Here is a 5,286-nt window from a genome sequence, read left to right as displayed (position 1 = left end):
TAACTAACTTACAACTGCGTGATAACTAGATCGCTGGTGTTCACGCGTAAATTCATTCGTACCTTCATCGAAGCGATAAAAAATATTTTTTAATAACATTTCGGGTCGATGGAATTACGAATTTCCATAAAAATATGCGAGCCAAATTAAAATTTGTTTCGTCCACTATTGATATTGCCACATCTACAATGTGTTTTCCGCTTCTCACGTTTCGCGTATATATATGTCGAATTGTCGTTTGGATTTCGAGCGCGAGACGATTCTTCGTTAGCATTTGCCATCATGATGTTCAATAAAGGTTGTATTTACATAAAATTATATTTCTTTACAAAGTTTGATAAACAATTAGTTTAACGGTTAACTAAGATAACAAACAATAAGTAAACAAATGCTTTTAATAATATTCTTGGGTTCTGTAACGAATCCACGGTCAACGGGAAACTTTCTGTACGTTTTAATATTTTTTGATAGCTCACTGACACGTTCACTCAGGCACAGGGTTTCTCTAAGACTGACTCCAAGACGATGACAGTAAACTCTCCAAGGAGATTGCAAAATAAAAGACAGATACAGTTACATATATCAAATACATATCGATCGGGAATATCAACAAATTCCGAAGCGCCGCAACTAGGCAGTTCCACATAAACCAGCATTGCTCCTGATCAAGACTTGATTGTTTATACAGCGTATCCCTTAACACTGGAACCTCCTTTGTAAAACATTTCGTTCATCCCGTGACCGTGGCTACGTTCGGCGACCAGTTATGTCACCCCGAGCCCAAGTATTGAGAAATCTTCCAAAAGAAAGGCTCGATGTCTCTACATCTCCGACATATATATATATATATATTTTTTTTTTCATGCTACGCGAATTTCCATAAATATATAAACATCGGCAGTCTAATTGAAACCCTGAAACCCTCGAACCGATGTATTTCGTTCGAAAATCAATTAAAGCGATGTTTTTCGATAATTCGAGAAATTAGTTAACAACGAATTCGATTTGATATGTTTTCATTGGACGCGTTCGCTTTAATTGCCCTTTCATCGAACGCTTTGCCTCGGTCCCCTGTCTTAAACATTTCCTCGGAGGATGAACTTCATAACGGACTTGATGAACGGTGTGGACTTAACCTTAAATTACTTAAGGTAATTTTTTATACTCGCGGAATGATCTTTTTCAGAGAATCTTAACGATGGTCGAGCTGATAGAAGGAGCAATGCATGTCTTTTAAACGTCTTCGTTTAAATCATTACGAGGTATTCGAATGAGTTGTAATCGACCATAAGCGTATCGTAATTGAATTATTAATTATTTATTAGAACAAACGATAATTAATATATATTTCTCGATGATACGTTTCTACGTGATATATCTCTTTTTCGTGAAAATTATCTCCTGAATTTTCCACCGTTTTGTACACCATGGTAAATATGTTCGTGAAATAGCTTTCACGATAAAAGTCTCTCGTACCTGCACGATAATAAAACTGTTTTTATTAAATCTCTTTCATTGTTTTCGAACAGAAAATCTATTCTCTGTTGTTTCTTATACGACGCGAAATACGTTCTACGACAGTGCGTTACCGTATAAAGGTTAAACTGTGTACCGTAAAAGGTCAGGCTACAAATGTTGAGAAAATTGTTTGGAAAATAATGGAAAACGTCAAGATAAAATCAGCATTTCTATCGGTTTAATATCTTTGCATGGAATACAAATTTTATTAATTTTAAAACAATTGACGTTATTTTCAGCAAGTTATTCGGTAAAAAATTCAATCGATATTTCACAAACTGGTTGTTCAACGGATATTCCTTTCTCCGTGGTTGCACAGAATACACATTATTTTTTCATTTTTCTTTTTTTTCCTTATCGAACCTCTGAATTCGTATCACAGTTGCGCATAAATATGCACGACGTAAAATTGCGTTAGACGCTTAATTTGCAATTCTTTCGAAGAATAAAAACACGCGAGTAATCTCTGCAGTAAATTAATAAATTTACTTGAAGGGTACTTGCGCGAAGAAAACATTGTAAATTGCAAAATTGAATAATTTTGATGTTTTACCGGAGAACGTTCTACGTACCGATAAAAATACCGTATTATGAAATTTAACTGTGATTTCACTTACCGAATAAGCTACCACTAACACTGGAAGATTGTGTCGCAACGTCGTTTCTCTGAAAAAAGAATATAAATTTCAATAAACATTGGTCGATCGTTTCTTAGCTTTCGTCTATGCCATCGATCTCGACGAATAGAATTTCCTTTGCAAGTAACAGCCGACACACACACACGCCTCTCTACCCGTACGCTTCCCTCGTTCGTGAATCTGGATGTTATGTTAAGGCTGAACTACATCAAGTTTTCTCCTGCTGGCGAAAAAACTTGTTTCTTGGCACTCGAGGTGATTTCTACGAGAACTCTTAGCTTGGTACGTTAAGAGCTGTACAGGCTACGCCGCCAAACTATACGTCGCTTGATAACTCGAATCACTTTGAATCGCAAACAACTGCAACAACACGAGCCAGAGAAGCGTTAATGGATTGCCGATCCCCGAACCGAGTGCCAAAACGCACTCAACGCGCACTGTTTTTATTCTGCTCAAACCGAGGTGGAAAAAAAAAAAAGAAATAAAGGCACCTCATCCTCGTTGATCGATAGAATCGTTCTGTTTTGTGTCTGTTGGGGTAAACGAAGTAGCACAAGGTACGTTCCATCACGTTGCGAAACTCGTTCGCACATCGAAGGTAAATGAAGATACGTTTGAAGGAATGAATCCAATTAATTCCGCGAATTGGATGTGAATTCGAACAAAGCCAATAGGAAGCTGCGTCGATTCTCGAATTCTTCCAATAATTGGACAATAATGCCTGCCGCGGGTCAAAGATTGCCGCGCCGGGTTGAACGATAATCGATACTCGGCAATTTTATCAACGAACAATACGCAAACTGTTGTTTCGCGACGGACGCTATCGATAGAGCTGACGGTCGATGACGCCACTCGAGAATCGTGCAAGGGACAGCAGTTATTTCTTTGCTATTTTTCGGATTAAAGGTTTCCATGCACTTCACCACATTCGAATTGTTAAATTGCACCGCTGTTGACGAACTTGCGTCCTCTGCTCCCATTGCCACGCGCTCGAGCGTCGCATCGAATTTTTGTTGTTCGCTGTTATTCAAAGTCACGTCAATCACAAAGGCTTTCGGCTGCTATTTCGCGTTAATTCAATTCGAGGATCAAAAAGCGGAATAACCGCGTACCAATGGCGACATTGACGCGAACGAGGCGAGTTATTGTTCCCTCGAGTTTGCCAGCAACCTATATGTTTGTTTTATATTCGCTTCTCATCATCCTCGCTCTCCTGGGTAGCACAGAATTTCAGTTACGTTTCTCCTTGGTTTACGTCCATGGTCTACTCTTTCAACCAACGACCTTCGCGTCTCTCCTACTGAACATCTACGCTCGAAGCTTGAAACTTGAACTTCACCTTCGAACGTACCTCTAACTACTTGCACTATCGCTGCGCCTAAACTTTGACAACGTACAGACGTACAAGATGTGAAACTCAGTGTGAGAATATGCAAAAGACGTATCAACACGACGGACCACGGACAGGCCACGGAGGTCTATTACGAAACTTCAAGACACAAACGGAAGTTGTGTAATTAAAAGAAAATAGTTCGACGTATTACTACGAAGTAGCTCAATTTCCTTAACACTTTGACTGACACGCCGAAATCACATGTTTCACTCAGCACGCCACGGGAATATTTTTATTGTTCCAAGCATATAATGGCAAAATAATAATAAAATGACGATGTAAGACAACATTTTTCCCCAATGGACCATTTATCTTATTGGTGGTCAGGGGAGGCCACTGTGGCGCAATTGATAGCGACGCATTATAACAAGGCTTCGTTTATTTCAACAAACCAGTCGCATTCGTTATTTCGTCGCAAGCAAAACGTCCAGAATATATCGTTGAAACGTGTAGAAGATATTAGTAAACAGTATTTGCTCATTCTATATATAATAGTAAGGTATGTGCACACTTCTAACTTGAATTATATGATTATAAAGCAGCATTTACGATTATTTTCTAGTAATCTTAACTTAATAAAGAACGAAAGAGATTTCAATTTGAACGTTGAATCGCGAAAATGTTAAATATAATATAAATTAATATAAATTTTAAATCGCGAATTTGAAAAAGCAGGGAGGGCAGGGACACGGCGCAGCACGCGCTGGAGCTTTGTCCGGCGTGGGAGCTACACAGCTACTCCCTGCGGCACGTCATAGGTGAAAGATTGACACACCCTCGGCGATTCTAGAAACGATGTTGAGAGCGAACCATAGGAATACGAGGCTGTCCGCCTCTTTTGCGAGCGAGCAGAAAGGGAGAGAAAGAAGAACTCTCACCCTTGTAGGATCACGCATGCAGGGGGATGGCGTTCAGGCGGCCCTAGAACCGCTTCATCGCCGTCCCAACGGACCCACGACTAAAACAGGGGATAACGCTAGGGGCAATGCCCCCCCTCCCTAGCATCAAATTCAACAGTCGGAGAATTGTTAGGATTGGCTCGAACAAGAGGACGACGGAAAAGGGTGCAACTGAAGACAATTCATGAGAGGTTCCTGGAGCACTCCTGTCGTACGCGTAGAATGATCATCGTGAAATTTTAGTCGGTAAGAGTCCGACAGTACTCTACTGTTACCGATTATTAGCAGCAGCGGAGTGTTCATGAGGATTTCTTCACGTACAAAAAGAAAAAAAAGGTGGAAGAGTAATAAATAGCAAGTAGAAAAATACCGACTAAACAGTCGCAAATTCTTTTCATAGTTGCAACGTAAATCCCATAGAATTGGATAAAGTAGATTGATCGAAAAAATGACGAATGTTAATGTTACGCATCAACGCAACTATCCTGTTATCGGGTTCAAGAATGCGCATGGGTCGTGGCTTATTAACGCGTATATCGTCAGGCATATAGCTGTGCTGTGGTACTCCGGGGCGCAAGGACCTCTGTTTTCGTGTTACCTAAGGGTAGTTACGGTACAAACGGGTCGATTGAGCGGTCGATGAGAAATTTGAGTAAGTCTCTCCCTGCGGAAACGCGAGTTTGGCCGACTACTAGTCTGGGTCAAGGGTCGAGCGACGGATAAAATTTTCGCGTGCAAACGCAAAAATTTAATTGCGTAGATTGGTAAAACCTCGGTTCGGTAATAAATAGAGTTCGCTTAAAAATAAAGAGACCTCGTTTCAAACGAATCAATGTGC

The 5,286-nt window shown here is 40.2% G+C and overlaps 1 long non-coding RNA gene across 1 annotated transcript; it reads right to left on the bottom strand.

The window, feature by feature from the left end:
• Positions 1-218: 218 nt before the first annotated feature.
• On the bottom strand, positions 219-453 carry LOC126926909 (uncharacterized). Its single transcript, XR_007715012.1, has 2 exons — positions 376-453; positions 219-262 (listed from the first exon to the last, which is right to left on the bottom strand). It is a non-coding gene; the product is annotated as an uncharacterized LOC126926909 (long non-coding RNA).
• Positions 454-5,286: the final 4,833 nt, after the last annotated feature.

Source organism: Bombus affinis, unplaced genomic scaffold, assembly GCF_024516045.1.
Source record: "Bombus affinis isolate iyBomAffi1 unplaced genomic scaffold, iyBomAffi1.2 ctg00000059.1, whole genome shotgun sequence".
In the NCBI taxonomy this organism is placed as follows: Eukaryota; Metazoa; Arthropoda; class Insecta; order Hymenoptera; family Apidae; genus Bombus; species Bombus affinis.
The sequence above is the reverse complement of the archived record's forward strand: the minus strand, read 5'-3'. Positions and strand labels throughout refer to the sequence as shown.